This window comes from Procambarus clarkii, chromosome 94, assembly GCF_040958095.1.
Source record: "Procambarus clarkii isolate CNS0578487 chromosome 94, FALCON_Pclarkii_2.0, whole genome shotgun sequence".
NCBI classification, from domain to species: Eukaryota; Metazoa; Arthropoda; class Malacostraca; order Decapoda; family Cambaridae; genus Procambarus; species Procambarus clarkii.
This window is the reverse complement of record NC_091243.1, coordinates 5,887,515-5,905,570: the sequence shown is the minus strand read 5'-3', so window position 1 is coordinate 5,905,570 and position 18,056 is coordinate 5,887,515. Positions and strand designations below refer to the sequence as shown.

Genomic DNA, 18,056 nt, shown 5'->3' with positions numbered 1-18,056 from the left:
GCTGTGACGAGGATTCGAACCTGCGTCCGGAAACCTGCAATCAGAAACATTGAAATGGAATTGTAACATATTTAGTGTAGCATGTGTGTTACTCTTACATGCAACAGATGGCGCTGTTTTTCAAGAAAAGCATTTTATTGATTAGTGAGTACTTGGCTGTATTCACGACGACGGCCAGTCTTAAGAGATGCACTTAAAAAAAAAAGAGAGTGAAGCACTTCTCAAGGAAGGCTTTGAATAAGACTATTGAAGCAAATAATCACAGCTAAAGGCAGGTCCCAAGAGCTAAACTCATTACTAAAGAAAAAACCTGACCATTATAACTATGAACTTCATTTTGATTCCAATAGATTACACACCAGGTTTAGTGCCTCTGGATCAAACATGTTGACGTGTATTGGGGAAAAAGACAAACAACTCAAAAAATGTATATATATATATATATATATATATATATATATATATATATATATATATATATATATATATATATATATATATATATATATATATATATATTGTTGAAGGTGTGAAAAAAAACACATTTTTCGCATGATAATAGAAATACCCATTGGGCAGGGGAAACTATCAGGAGAAAGCACCAAACTACCAAGACTATAATAAGATGTATAAAAGATGAAGGCCACTAGCCGTGACCAAGAGAGAGGTGTCGGTACTCACCGTAGAAGCCGACGGACTGGAAGCTGTGTCTTCGGATGTACTCCGAGCACACGGGCTTCCTCAGGTGCTTACCAGGTGGCATCCTGCTGGTGGCGCCCCTCTCCTCCTGAAGCAAGCGACTGACTGTTCCTCCTGGGGGCACTTGCCGACCTCACACACACTCCAACAGGAGCCTCTACACACTCTCCTGGACCACTAACCGACGAGTCGCACTCCGCCGAAGAGACTCGTCTGTCGCTCACTCACCGAGAGGGGCTGGTTGATGGTGCCCCGTTTGGACGTACTGTGGGTGTGTTTTAGTTCGTAAATGACTCCTAGACTTGCGTTTGGGTAATTAACGAGGTCGTTCTCTCCACAGAATAGCGGATACGTGGATGTGTGTGGACGTTCTTATGGTTCCCGCGTGACGGCTGGTCGACGACCTTGCTGGCCACGCCCTCGACACTACGAAGTCTCTCTCATACCAACAATGTCGCCACTTAGCACCGTTGTAAACTTAAGATTGCGTATTCTAAGAAGCTTTTAAAAGCATTATTTCACTCGTAAAGCAAAATATGGTAAAATGCACCTGCGAACTTTTTTCATTCACTTGTTTTCACCGGTCGGACACTGCACTGCGTATTTCACTGTTCCATGGCTGGCCCGTGCCTGTGGTGGAGGCCTCGCTGCCTCACGAGACCTGTTACCCTCGCCTCGGCCTCGGGCTCCCCATAGATGGCACCAACTCAGCACCGCTCCCTCACCGTTGGTACCTCTACAAATGACCTCTCACTAAATATACATATATATTTCACACAGTCACGTTATCTGAAATGAAAGATGCTTTTCATTATAATCATCACTGATAAGACATGTCTGGTGTTGTGTCATCAATCACAGTCGTTGCCTAATCATTCTAAAGCTATGGAAAGGAATGATCTTGTAGCGTAATATGGGTTGGGAGGTGATGGTGGACTCTGAAGACCGGTAAAGGTACAGGCCAGGACGCTGCCGTGTCAGTCTTAGTGTCGGTGTCTGGTACTGACACTCCCACCCACCTGGTGCCTGGTACTGACACTCCCACCCACCTGGTGCCTGGTACTGACACTCCCACCCACCCACCTGGTGCCTGGTACTGACACTCCCACCCACCTGGTGCCTGGTACTGACACTCCCACTCACCTGGTGCCTGGTACTGACACTCCCACCCACCTGGTGCCTGGGACTGACACTCCCACCCACCTGGTGTCTGGTACTGACACTCCCACCCACCCACCTGGTGCCTGGTACTGACACTCCCACCCACCCACCTGGTGCCTGGTACTGACACTCCCACCCACCTGGTGCCTGGTACTGACACTCCCACCCACCTGGTGCCTGGTACTGACACTCCCACCCACCCACCTGGTGCCTGGTACTGACACTCCCACCCACCTGGTACCTGGTACTGACACTCCCACCCACCCACCTGGTGCCTGGTACTGACACTCCCACCCACCCACCTGGTGCCTGGTACTGACACTCCCACCCACCTGGTGTCTGGTACTGACACTCCCACCCACCTGGTGCCTGGTACTGACACTCCCACCCACCTGGTGCCTGGTACTGACACTCCCACCCACCTGGTGCCTGGTACTGACACTCCCACCCACCTGGTGCCTGGTACTGACACTCCCACCCACCTGGTGCCTGGTACTGACACTCCCACCCACCTGGTGCCTGGTACTGACACTCCCACCCACCCACCTGGTGCCTGGTACTGACACTCCCACCCACCTGGTGCCTGGTACTGACACTCCCACCCACCCACCTGGTGCCTGGTACTGACACTCCCACCCACCTGGTGTCTGGTACTGACACTCCCACCCACCTGGTGCCTGGTACTGACACTCCCACCCACCCACCTGGTGCCTGGTACTGACACTCCCACCCACCCACCTGGTGCCTGGTACTGACACTCCCACCCACCCACCTGGTGCCTGGTACTGACACTCCCACCCACCCACCTGGTGCCTGGTACTGACACTCCCACCCACCCACCTGGTGCCTGGTACTGACACGCCCACCCACCCACCTGGTGCCTGGTACTGACACTCCCACCCACCCACCTGGTGCCTGGTACTGACACTCCCACCCACCCACCTGGTGCCTGGTACTGACACTCCCACCCACCCACCTGGTGCCTGGTACTGACACTCCCACCCACCCACCTGGTGCCTGGTACTGACACTCCCACCCACCTGGTGCCTGGTACTGACACTCCCACCCACCCACCTGGTGCCTGGTACTGACACTCCCACCCACCTGGTGCCTGGTACTGACACTCCCACCCACCCACCTGGTGCCTGGTACTGACACTCCCACCCACCTGGTGCCTGGTACTGACACTCCCACCCACCTGGTGCCTGGTACTGACACTCCCACCCACCTGGTGCCTGGTACTGACACTCCCACCCACCCACCTGGTGCCTGGTACTGACACTCCCACCCACCCACCTGGTGCCTGGTACTGACACTCCCACCCACCTGGTGCCTGGTACTGACACTCCCACCCACCCACCTGGTGCCTGGTACTGACACTCCCACCCACCTGGTGCCTGGTACTGACACTCCCACCCACCCACCTGGTGCCTGGTACTGACACTCCCACCCACCTGGTGCCTGGTACTGACACTCCCACCCACCCACCTGGTGCCTGGTACTGACACTCCCACCCACCTGGTGCCTGGTACTGACACTCCCACCCACCCACCTGGTGCCTGGTACTGACACTCCCACCCACCCACCTGGTGCCTGGTACTGACACTCCCACCCACCTGGTGCCTGGTACTGACACTCCCACCCACCTGGTGCCTGGTACTGACACTCCCACCCACCTGGTGCCTGGTACTGACACAGCTGGAATACTCTACTACATCTCTTTACTCATTGTTCCTCTACAGGAATAATGAACTTTTTTCGCGAATTTCTCCCTCGGTGTCGACCTGACCTTGTCTCTTGTGGGCCGAGGTCCTGTTTCTTCCTCAGCTCTTGTGTGCTACGGGCCGTGGGGAGGAGAGAACGAAGAAGAGAATCAGGAGAGAAAGGAGAAGAGAATCAGGAGGAGAGGAAGAGAAGCAGAGAGAATGAGAGGTATAGAAGGGGGGGGAGGGGGTGGATGTAGAGTCCGTTAACGATGTCTGAACTCTGAAACAAGGGAGAAAAACAATTGTCAGTTTTTAACAGTAAAATCGTAACGATATGTTAAAAAATATTATTATATATTATAGGTAGTTAATTTATGATCTAATTTATAATAGGATTTTTTTATAAAAAATATAACTTGAGCACATATTTGTGATGAAAGTGCTCAGAACTTTTTATATATATATATATATATATATATATATATATATATATATATATATATATATATATATATATATATATATATATATATATATATATATATATGGGAAAAAGTATCAATGGTTCCCAAGCCAATATGCAACTGAAAACACCCCACCCCAGAAGGATTCGAACCCAGACATTTAGTAGCACTATGCACCATGGCGTATCTTTTACCTTGTGTGTGTATTCACCTAGTTGTGCTTGCAGGGGTTGAGCTCTGCTCTTTCGGCCCTCCTCTCAACTGTCAATTAATCAACTGTTACTAACTACTAACTAATTTTCTCACACACACACACACAGCCACACACACACACACACACACACACACATACACACACACACACACACACACACACACCAGGAAGCAGCCCGTAACAGCTGTCTAACTCCCAGGGACCTATTTACTGCTAGGTAACAGGGACATCAGGGGTGAAAGAAACTGCCCATTTGTCTCTGCCGGCGCCAGGAATCGATCCCGGGCCACAGGATTATGAGTCCCGCGCTCTGTCCACTCAGCTATTAGACCACTGAGTGTGTGTGTGTGTGCTCACCTAATTGAGCACACACACACACTCGGGGGTCTAATAGCTGAGTGGACAGAGCGCGGGACTCATAATCCTGTGGTGTGTAAATCGCGAAGAAATTAACACGTGATGAACAATGTGACAGTGTCAGACCACGAAGAATGGATTAATACCGGAATTTCCTGTAGTACTTTCCTATTTAATAATACATCATCAGAAGGATGATTTCCCAATTCAGTGGTGTGGATATATAGGCAGGACTGAGGTGAGGTGAGGAACAATCTCTTTAATAAGATATAATTCACCAGCGCCGCTCCTGTGCCAGGAAAGTCCTCTACGGGCTCACCATAGCCCGTGCTACTTGCCCCCCTCCTGTGCCAGGTAAGTTACGGGCTCACCATAGCCCGTGCTACTTGGAACTTGTTCCGAGTAGCTGAATCTATAACATCAACAACAGGTATTATTGCGATAAGTGTGTATCAATCATCTCACTCAAATCGACCTTTAACTGATCAATCAAAAATGATCTAAATTATACAAACCACTACAAATGTTCATATTACATGATTCTGTAATCTGTATTAAATTCTTTCCCAGTCAATTTGGTGAGAATTTTCTGACAAATGAATTAACAAAGCATTAGACAATTGGCCGTGTATTACAGAGTATTTATGTTGAAAAATTCTACATTTCAAATCTTTAGATGTTTGCCCAACATAGAACATATTACAGTCTTAACAAGGTATTTTGTCAATGACTATTATCACTACGAGGGCTGTTTCTAACTAATAGTTTTCCAATAGTATTTTCGTAATTATACAATACATGTATATCAAAAAGTTTCAAGGCCTTCACAATATTTTCGAACCCCCAAAAATATGGTAAACATAACACATTTTTTGGGCGAATTTTCTCACTGCATATATTATTATATGTACAACGTGCTTTACTACGGCAAACTTACAAAAAACTCAGTGGATAACGAAGTGGATAGTTTTTGTGTGTGTGTATGTATTATATATATATATATATATATATATATATATATATATATATATATATATATATATATATATATATATATATATATATATATATATATATATAGTCTTTCTTGTAAACATATGTTGTTAAATATGACCGAAAAGATAAGATTAATGATTCTGACACTAATCTTCTCAATATTTCTGATTTTTTCATCACTGTCGAGGGAAGTTGAAAAGTTAACTCTCTAAAGTTTATTTTCACACTTTATTATGGTCTGACGCCTAGGGAAGCGTTTCGCATGGTACTCATTACATTCTCAAAGACAAGTTTACCGTGTTTAGCACCAGTTTATATTCCCTTTGGTTGAGGTGGTAAAGAACAAGTGGACGAATGGCATAACATAAGGGGAATTAATTGGGTATAAAATATATCAACACGAGCAGCTTATGTTCCTGAGGTAGGATCAACGGATCCTGTCTCTGTGTTGGCTCGGGGTCCTGAAGTGGGTAGAATGTAATTATAAAACGGAGGAAAGAATCCTAAAAGATTTTATTGATAGGAACGTTATCACCAAAGACACAAATCAGAAGATAAAATTACAAATTGACTACAAAAACAAGAAGACTGCCAAACTTGCTGATGAAGAACTCTCCAGACACCAAGAAAAACGCCCTGCGGGAGTCTAACGTCTATGCCTTCACATAGGACACCAGAGCGTGCCCCACCACCACCACCACAGGACACCAGAGCGTGCCCCACCACCACCACAGGACACCAGAGCGTGCCCCACCACCACCACAGGACACCAGAGCGTGCCCCACCACCACCACAGGACACCAGAGCGTGCCCCACCACCACCACCACAGGACACCAGAGCGTGCCCCACCACCACCACCACAGGACACCAGAGCGTGCCCCACCACCACCACAGGACACCAGAGCGTGCCCCACCACCACCACAGGACACCAGAGCGTGCCCCACCACCACCACAGGACACCAGAGCGTGCCCCACCACCACCACCACAGGACACCAGAGCGTGCCCCACCACCACCACCACAGGACACCAGAGCGTGTCCCACCACCACCACCACAGGACACCAGAGCGTGCCCCACCACCACCACCACCACCACAGGACACCAGAGCGTGCCCCACCACCACTACAGGACACCAGAGCGTGCCCCACCACCACCACCACAGGACACCAGAGCGTGCCCCACCACCACCACCACCACCACAGGACACCAGAGCGTGCCCCACCACCACCACCACAGGACACCAGAGCGTGCCCCACCACCACCACCACCACCACCACAGGACACCAGAGCGTGCCCCACCACCACTACAGGACACCAGAGCGTGCCCCACCACCACCACCACCACCACAGGACACCAGAGCGTGCCCCACCACCACCACCACCACCACAGGACACCAGAGCGTGCCCCACCACCACCACCACAGGACACCAGAGCGTGCCCCACCACCACCACCACCACCACAGGACACCAGAGCGTGCCCCACCACCACTACAGGACACCAGAGCGTGCCCCACCACCACCACCACAGGACACCAGAGCGTGCCCCACCACAGCCACAGGACACCAGAGCGTGCCCCACCACCACCACAGGACACCAGAGCGTGCCCCACCACCACCACAGGACACCACAGCGTGCCCCACCACAACCACCACCACCACCACAGGACACCAGAGCGTGCCCCACCACCACCACCACAGGACACCAGAGCGTGCCCCACCACCACCACAGGACACCAGAGCGTGCCCCACCACCACCACAGGACACCAGAGCGTGCCCCACCACCACCACAGGACACCAGAGCGTGCCCCACCACCACCACAGGACACCAGAGCGTGCCCCACCACAGCCACAGGACACCAGAGCGTGCCCCACCACCACCACAGGACACCAGAGCGTGCCCCACCACAGCCACAGGACACCAGAGCGTGCCCCACCACAACCACAGGACACCAGAGCGTGCCCCACCACCACCACCACCACCACAGGACACCAGAGCGTGCCCCACCACCACTACAGGACACCAGAGCGTGCCCCACCACCACCACCACAGGACACCAGAGCGTGCCCCACCACAGCCACAGGACACCAGAGCGTGCCCCACCACCACCACAGGACACCAGAGCGTGCCCCACCACCACCACAGGACACCACAGCGTGCCCCACCACAACCACCACCACCACCACAGGACACCAGAGCGTGCCCCACCACCACCACCACAGGACACCAGAGCGTGCCCCACCACCACCACAGGACACCAGAGCGTGCCCCACCACCACCACAGGACACCAGAGCGTGCCCCACCACCACCACAGGACACCAGAGCGTGCCCCACCACCACCACAGGACACCAGAGCGTGCCCCACCACAGCCACAGGACACCAGAGCGTGCCCCACCACCACCACAGGACACCAGAGCGTGCCCCACCACAGCCACAGGACACCAGAGCGTGCCCCACCACAACCACAGGACACCAGAGCGTGCCCCACCACCACCACAGGACACCAGAGCGTGCCCCACCACCACCACAGGACACCAGAGCGTGCCCCACCACCACCACCACAGGACACCAGAGCGTGCCCCACCACCACCACAGGACACCAGAGCGTGCCCCACCACCACCACAGGACACCAGAGCGTGCCCCACCACCACCACCACCACCACAGGACACCAGAGCGTGCCCCACCACCACCACAGGACACCAGAGCGTGCCCCACCACCACCACAGGACACCAGAGCGTGCCCCACCACCACCACAGGACACCAGAGCGTGCCCCACCACCACCACCACCACAGGACACCAGAGCGTGCCCCACCACCACCACAGGACACCAGAGCGTGCCCCACCACCACCACAGGACACCAGAGCGTGCCCCACCACCACCACAGGACACCAGAGCGTGCCCCACCACCACCACAGGACACCAGAGCGTGCCCCACCACCACCACAGGACACCAGAGCGTGCCCCACCACAACCACAGGACACCAGAGCGTGCCCCACCACCACCACCACCACCACAGGACACCAGAGCGTGCCCCACCACCACCACCACCACCACAGGACACCAGAGCGTGCCCCACCACCACCACAGGACACCAGAGCGTGCCCCACCACCACCACAGGACACCAGAGCGTGCCCCACCACAACCACAGGACACCAGAGCGTGCCCCACCACCAGGTAGCGCTCCCTTACGCCCCTAAACTTACAAACACATTAACGTTTGGACGATACTTTACCTGCCACCGCCGGCCTGAGAGAGCAGCCGACGGGGAGCAGACGAAGCATGGGTCGTCGCCTGGCGCCGCTTTGAGTCTGCTCTTATTAAGGAGACAACGCCACAATACCCCTCCCCCCCCCTGCCCCCCTCCGGGGCAAGAATGACAATTATAGGAAAGGGGTGGGCGAGAGATGGAGGGGGCAGGGAGGGGGGGTCGCAGCAGCCTCCACAAAGGTCAAGACAGGTCATGCTTCATAGTATTAGGTCGGGCCGTTGTCCTGCAAAGTTGTAGATAAGGCGAAGAGAAACGGCGCCGGAAGCCGTTACCAGTCTGGTTGTGTCTGGTCGAGGGTGAAGACGTTGGTCGAGCGTGAAGACCCTGGTCGTGCGGGGCCTTGTCTGGTCGAGCGTGAAGAACCTGGTCGTGTGGGGCCTTGTCTGGTCGAGCGTGAAGACCCTGGTCGTGCGGGGCCTTGTCTGGTCGAGCGTGAAGACCCTGGTCGTGCGGGGCCTTGTCTGGTCGAGTGTGAAGACCCTGGTCGTGCGGGGCCTTGTCTGGTCGAGCGTGAAGACACTGGTCGTGCGGGGCCTTGTCTGGTCGAGCGTGAAGACCCTGGTCGTACAGACCGTCCTCCTAAGGTTTCCCAACGTCAAGAAAACGGTCAATTTAAAGTGGTCTCTCCTAACCTACCAGAGGACCCAAAACAGAAAACGGGACAGTACTTCACTTTCGCCAGCCGCTTCCATTTTCTAGAACAATTTTTGGCCTTATGTAACGCATACATGCGAAAAGCGACGTTCTTTGTAAGAGGCCAAGTTGACCAGCGCGGAGAATAGAGTCACGAGTAGAGTCTGTGGCTGTCTCCCGGTGTCAGCAGACAACAAGCAGAGCAGAGGTCATTGGTCCACGGACCTACTGGCCTGCTGTGTAAGTCCAGGGTGGTGGTAGTGGTGGTGATGGTGGTCCAGGATGGTGGTGGCGTGGTGGTGGTGGTGGTCCAGGATGCTGGTAGCGTGGTGGTAGTGGTGGTGATGGTGGTAGCGTGGTGGTAGTGGTGGTAATGGTGGTGGTGGTGGTGGTGGTGATGGTGGTCCAGGATGGTGGTGGCGTGGTGGTGGTGGTCCAGGATGCTGGTAGCGTGGTGGTAGTGGTGGTAATGGTGGTAGCGTGGTGGTAGTGGTGGTAATGGTGGTGGTGGCGTGGTGGTGGTGGTCCAGGATGTTATGATGAGCGGTCCACAAGATGGAGGAGGAACTGAAGAAGAGAAGCGAAGATCAGGAAATGAGGAAGGGAAGAGAAGCAAGAGGGAGTCTGAGAGCGGATCACAGGGCCAAGGGGAGAGGGAAGGGACAGCAGAGTGGAGGGAAGGGAGAGCAGGATAGATGGAGGGAAAGTTTTCACTTACCTTCTCCAACAGTGGCCAGTAACGTGACGTATTTGGCAGTGTGGTAGTGATGATGGGGGGGCGGGGGGGTGAGGGGGGGCTGGGCACGGTTATGAGACAGCATGCGTCTCTACCTGGTCGTGGACGTCAACTGTGCCTTCTCATCTTCTGTAGTGAGCTCAACCATCGCTGATCATAACTGACTCCTCAGACATGACTCCTGAGCCAAGCTGGTGGCACAATAAATGTGACAAAATCCTTGTGAATTCCTCGATAACGCTCAGGTCACGCTAACAGTGATGCCATATGACACTAGAGGCATTATAATGTCACTGTATGACACAAGAGCGAGGCATGTAGAGTCTATCAACTCCAGGACTGTGGAGACGCGTCAGGATAACTCAAGATAACGGGGAAGTAGCGGCCGGCCGGGCCCGGGTCTGGCCGCCACGGGACCAAATGTGTGCCATTCGCACGGAGCCGCGGCGGCACTCGCACGAAATAAAACCAAGAGCAATATTCCAATGTTGTTCCCACAGACAACGGGTCAAAAGATGTGTTTTCTTGGAGGCAATTATTTCCTTCCTGGGCGGGAATGGTAGCATTATGGGGGCTGAAGGAAGGAGGCGAGGGCCCGCCCTCCCTGCTGGGAGTTGTGGCGCTGACGCGGCAACTGACCTCCTCCACCACTTGCTCCCTTCCACGAGTTATTACAACTTCCACAACCATTCTCACCTTTATCTTATACCATAACTTACTGAGGTAATCTCCCCCCTACGCGACCTGCAGCACATCACTGAACCAGAGTCCATACTCAGCACTTGCGCGCTCTTAATCAGAAAGAAAATCCTCGTGGTATATTTGAGAGAAAACTAATGTTTTCAAGAACAGATGACAATGAATAAGATCTAAATTATGGAAAATATTACGTTGGTTGTGAGGGCATACTGCTGCAGACCTTACAGCACGGAAACTTGCCCTTTACACACACACCAAAAACACTTACTCTACATCACCACATGATTTTACAGCATCAAGACCTTTTCCTCGCAGGATCGAATTTACACATTCACCGTTGGAATATATTCAACAAATTATTCTCTGAAAAATAGCAAGATGAGAATTGTAAATCAAAGAGCCGCGTGAACTGCTCCCCAGACCCCAAGCACCAACAGTTTCCGGGGCAATTCTGGGGTTATTTACCCTGTGTATATCAGAGCGGCGGGAGGCGAGCAGAATTTTCCCTAGAATGAACATAATTTACCCGCTGAGGAGATAATTTTCCCCCGCGATGCATGAAATATTCCCCAGACTCTTCCCTTTTCTCTCTCCCAGCACACTGACTGCGGGCAAGGGAACTCCGGCTTCTCTGCGGGCAAGGGAAATCCGGCTTGACTCCGGGCAAGGGAACTCCGGCTTGACTGCGGGCAAGGGAAATCCGGCTTGACTGGGGGCAAGGGAACTCCGGCTTGACTGCGGGCAAGGGAACTCCAGCTTGACTGCGGGCAAGGGAACTCCGGCTTGACTGCGAGCAAGGGAACTCCGGCTTGCCAGTGTGCCGTCCACAATCGTTCTTGGCCGAAAATAGTGAAATATCACGTTATATTTGGAGGCGCGAGGAAGGTTACCAGTTATTCTTGGATTTGAGACGGAAATTATAAAGTATTTTTGGACGTGAGAGTGTACTCTTCTAGTGGTATATTTATTGGCACTCTCTAATATTAGAGCTATATTATTGGTCCATACGAGGTAACTCCTTTTCCTATCCATCCAAACTTTATATTATATTATATTATATTATATTATATTATATTATATTATATATATATATATATATATATATATATATATATATATATATATATATATATATATATATATATATATTATATTGTGTGTGTGTGTTTTATCATGAAGCAATGCTCTTGCACGCACATGTACGTGTTTGAAGGTGCGTATATAAATATGGGGGTTAAGGCATGCAGTTGTGTGAGGTAACTAGCGTGTTGGGAGGAAGCGTATAAAGAGGCGGCGTGCGTGTGGCCGGGGGGTGCGAGCCCTCGCCACCACTCCCACACGCAAAGGTGCCGCCATTGTGGTGAGTTGTGTCTTGTAATTCTTGGCAAGCACACCGCCCGCCACTCTTCTGGTCCCCTCTCTTGCAAGTCTCTTCCCCTCTATCCTTCCTCTCTCGTACGCGCTCTCTCTGTCTGTCTCTGTCTGTCTCTGTCTGACTGTCTGTCTCTCGTATAGGAACATAGCTATTAAGTCAACTGCGTGTAAATTAAGCTTACTCAATCTCTCTTCATATGAAATATTAACAATATTCCCTGGGATTAACTCTGTCGTTCTTCGCTGAACGCATTTACGTGAATTTACGTTCATTCTATAGTGTCGGCGGCCACAACTGATTAATGGAGCCTAACAATAGCACGATATTACTGAAGAATTACGCTATTTTATTTCATAATGATACATTGGGTTTCCCTTTACATCACATTAGACGTGATGGTGCCTTCTGATTTTCTCATTGATATACGAGGAGGATTGTGATATATGAGGAGGCTTGTGATATACGAGGAGGATTGTGAGTGGTCGAGGACAAGTTGTTGATACTGTCAAGCACACACTTTAGACCACTACACTGCGACATGATCAGAAGTAATGTAAAATGGGATTCAACTGAATCCTCTTGGGGTCCTGAGGCTTCCACTGAAGTCAAGTCAAGGTTTTTAGGCATTGCACCTCATGCACTCTAGGTGTGGTCCAGGAGATCCATCTTCAACGCTCCACCAACACCCACCTACAACCACACACTAGTGAAGCACCACCAACACCCACCTACAACCACACACTAGTGAAGCACCACCAACACCCACCTACAACCACACACTCGTGAAGCACCACCACCACCCACCTACAACCACACACACGTGAAGCACCACCACCACCCACCTACAACCACACACACGTGAAGCACCACCAACAACCACACACTCGTGAAGCACCACCAACACCCACCTACAACCACACACTCGTGAAGCACCACCACCACCCACCTACAACCACACACACGTGAAGCACCACCACCACCCACCTACAACCACACACACGTGAAGCACCACCAACAACCACACACTCGTGAAGCACCACCACCACCCACCTACAACCACACACACATGAAGCACCACCAACACCCACCTACAACCACACACACATGAAGCACCACCAACACCCACCTACAACCACACACACGTGAAGCACCACCAACAACCACACACACATGAAGCACCACCAACACCCACCAACAACCACACACACATGAAGCACCACCAACACCCACCAACAACCACACACACGTGAAGCACCACCAACACCCACCAACAACCACACACACGTGAAGCACCACCAACACCCACCAACAACCACACACACATGAAGCACCACCACCACCCACCTACAACCACACACACATGAAGCACCACCACCCACCTACAACCACACACATGAAGCACCACCACCACCCACCAACAACCACACACACATGAAGCACCACCAACACCCACCAACAACCACACACACATGAAGCACCACCAACACCCACCTACAACCACACACATGAAGCACCACCACCACCCACCTACAACCACACACATGAAGCACCACCACCACCCACCTACAACCACACACATGAAGCACCACCACCACCCACCTACAACCACACACGTGAAGCACCACCACCACCCACCTACACCCACACACATGAAGCACCACCAACACCCACCTACAACCACACACATGAAGCACCACCACCACCCACCTACAACCACACACATGAAGCACCACCACCACCCACCTACAACCACACACGTGAAGCACCACCACCACCTACCTACACCCACACACATGCAGCACCACCACCACCCACCTACAACCACACACATGCAGCACCACCACCACCCACCTACAACCACACACATGCACCACCACCACCACCACCACCCACCTACAACCTCCAGTGGTTCCAAGTGTTCGGCGCACCATTAGGAGAGAAAGTGTTAAAAGCTTGTTGATGGCGCTGATATATTTCATTGTTATCTGCGATATTTAAGAGCGACGTCGCCGGGAAGTCGGGCAGCGGCCCCGCCACAGTGTCTCAGCTGGCGTCTTCCCGCCGCTCTTATGCTCCCCGGGGCCCCCTGGTGTCCTCACGCTCCTGGGGGGCCCTCCTAGTGTCCTCACGCTCCCCGGTGTCCTCATGCTCCCGGGGCCCCCTGGTGTCCTCACGCTCCCCGGTGTCCTCACGCTCGCGGGGCCTCCTGGTGTCTTCACGCTCGCGGGGCCTCCTGGTGTCTTCACGCTCCCGGGGCCTCCCGGTGTCCTCACGCTCCCGGGGGCCTCCTAGTGTCCTCACGCTCCCCGGGGCCTCCTAGTGTCCTCACGCTCCCGGCGTTGGTCCAGGACCAAGTTGCCGTCCATTTATCCCTTTCCTTTGCCCTTCCCCTCCCTTCCTCCCCTCCCCTCCCCTTGGCATCCCTTCTAACCCTCCCCCTGGACCCCCTCTCCACCTCTCCCCCCCCCCGCCTCCTCAATGGAAGCCTCACCGTTTATACACTCACAAACATGTCCAGTTTTACCTCACCAGTTTCCTCTGCGTGGCTTCTCTCCCGAAGCCTCCACCACCATCATCACCACCACCACCACCACTACCACCACCACCACCAGCTCTACCAGCACCACTACCAGTGCCACCACCAGCACCACCACCACCACCATTGTTATCAACCGTGGAGTTGACTTCCCACTCTCAATATTAGGCTCACTTGGCCTCAGGCAAATCACGTCTTCATCAATTAGTCTCCCGACATGTCAAGTCTTCGGGGAAAAAGTACACGAAGTTTAAATTAAGAATTAATTTAAAGAATTAATTTCCAAGTTTAAGAATTAAACCGCCAGTTTAATTCCCGATAATTAATAAAACCCAAGTATATACATACGTACTGTTACATGACACTTAGTAAACAGTGTCCCTTCAGACTCCAGTTGCCCAACCACTTCGGCTGGACGGTAGAGCGACGGTCTCGTTTCATGCAGGTAGGCCTTATCCTGACCCCTTCCCAGTGCTATATAGTCGTAATGGTTTGGTGCTTTCTCCTCTTCGTTCCCTTCCCTTCAAACTTCTGCTAGATTTTACTAAGTTAAAGAGGTTAGCTCAAGGTACACGAAGCTACAAGGTACACCAAGCTACAAGGTACACCAAGCTACAAGGTACACCAAGCTACAAGGTACACAAAACTCAACATTGGTACACGAGGCTTAGACTAGATGCTGTTTAAACTAGTCACGAGATAAGTTTACATAAAACATTGTAACATTGGTTCACTAGTCCAAAGTTACAGTGCTTCTAAGGTCACCTAGTTAAGAGGGAACAATGTGAACGTTATACAAACTTTAAGGTGCCTACACATAGGACTATAATATCAAAGTCTCTCTAGAGTCCACAACGTTAAAGTGTCTAGTACTGGAGAACTTTAAGTTGCTAGACCTTAACGAGGTTAAAGTCACTAGGACTCTTTGTAAACCTAAGTCCCCAAACTCTAGGTTATCTTGAGGTTATCTTGAGATGATTTTGGGGTTTAGTGTCCCCGCGGCCCGGTCCTCGACCAGGCCTCCACCCCCAGGAAGTAGCCCGTGACAGCTGACTAACACCCAGGTACCTATTTACTGCTAGGTAACAGGAACATCAGGGTGAAAGAAACATTTTGCCCATTTGTCTCCACCTCCACCGGGGATCGAACCCGTAACCTCAGGACTACGAATCCGAAGCGCTGTCCACTCATCTGTCAAGCGCCCTGCTGACAAGAAGAGTAATCAAAGCAAAGTCAGTAATCCCTGATAAATCCCCTCAGGGTGACCTGAGGCCAGGGAGGAGGGACCCCAGGGTAGCCCCAGGGGTGACCTGAGGTCATTACCAATTGGGCGGAACAGTTACACTAACTACCCTCTCGAGGTCTACGTAATATTAACCTAATAAACACATTCTATAGTACTCACTGTACGGGAACATACGCAGATGTTGTTCCTTTTTATAATAATAATTAATGTTAATAGGTATATTATTTTAAGACCTTTGAGTTACTAAGTACCCGGTTGGCTGCGCTGAAACATGACTGGTGACCACTAAAGATGACTGATCACTGACTGATGACAAACCACTGATGACTGGGGACACTAAAGCCCCAAAATCAACTCAAGATAACCTCAAGATAACCACTCCCTGCAGCTGGCCAGCACGCACACACGCACGCACACACACACACGCACACACACGCACACACACACACACACACACACACACACACACACACACACACACACACACACACACACACACACACACACACACACACACGCACGCACACGCACACACACACGCACACACACACACACGCCAGAAAAATATAATAAAAGAAATCCCAAACAGAGTGGTAGACTGTTGGAACAAGTTAGGGGAGAAGGTGGTGGAGGCCAAGACCGTCAGTAATTTCAAAGCGTTATATGACAAAGAGTGCTGGGAAGACGGGACACCACGAGCGTAGCTCTCATCCTGTAACTACACTCAGGTAATTACACACATTCAAACAAGCAGTTAACTAGCTTGATCTCGCACCAGCCATATCAACAAGCCTTTAAATAGTGTATAGTCCGACTTTCATTCGGACATGTATTACATACACTGATTAATAGTGACTAAATATACTGTTACTTAATTCAAGAATATACGTTTATAATTAAACATTAATGACATCTTATATTTATTAACGACAATTATAGGATTTATTTATAGAGTTTGGACACAGGAAATGTTAATAGTATGCTGAATGGGAGGTTATCTTGAGGTTATCTTGAGATGATTTCGGGGCTTTTTTAGTGTCCCCGCGGCCCGGTCCTCGACCAGGCCTCCACCCCCAGGAAGCAGCCCGTGACAGCTGACTAACACCCAGGTACCTATTTTACTGTTAGGTAACAGGAACATCAGGGTGAAAGAAACTCAGCCCATTGTTTCTCGCCGGCGCCTGGGATCGAACCCAGGACCACAGGATCACAACTCCAGCGTGCTGTCCGCTCGGCCGACCGGCTCCCAACTGGGAAGACCGGGAAGGGAAAGGAACTACCAGGGGAGACAGCGCCAAGTCATTTCCACTATATAGTACTGGGAAGGAATTAGGATAAGGATTTGGGATGGGAAGGGAGGAAGATATGGTGCCCAACCACTTGGACGGTCGGGGATTGAACGCCGACCTGAGTGAAGCAAGACCGTCGCTCTATCGTCCAGTCCAATTGGTTGAGTGTGCTGAACGGACTAGACAAACTGCAGGAGTGGTCTAATAAATGGTTGGTAGAGTCCAATCCCAGCATGTGTATAGTAATGAAGATGATAAAAGAAGAGAGGAGACCTGGTTGATGGGGTTCTGGGAGTTGTTCTACTCCCCAAGCCCGGCCCGAGGCCAGGCTTGACTTGTGAGAGTTTGGTCCACCAGGCTGTTGCTTGGAGCGGCCCGCAGGCCCACATATACCTGGTTGATGGGGTTCTGGGAGTTGTTCTACTCCCCAAGCCCGGCCCGAGGCCAGGCTTGACTTGTGAGAGCTTGGTCCACCAGGCTGTTGCTTGGAGCGGCCCGCAGGCCCACATATACCTGGTTGATGGGGTTCTGGGAGTTGTTCTACTCCCCAAGCCCGGCCCGAGGCCAGGCTTGACTTGTGAGAGCTTGGTCCACCAGGCTGTTGCTTGGAGCGGCCCGCAGGCCCACATATACCTGGTTGATGGGGTTCTGGGAGTTGTTCTACT

General features: G+C 51.8%; 1 long non-coding RNA gene across 1 annotated transcript in view; it reads right to left on the bottom strand.

Moving 5' to 3' along the window:
- The window catches only part of LOC138359920 (uncharacterized), a 188,468-nt gene that overhangs the window by 104,645 nt on the left and 65,767 nt on the right, over window positions 1–18,056 (bottom strand). Inside the window, exon 2 of the long non-coding RNA XR_011226147.1 lies at window positions 682–1,488. This is a non-coding gene — a long non-coding RNA (uncharacterized lncRNA). The remainder of the gene's footprint in view (window positions 1–681; window positions 1,489–18,056) is intronic.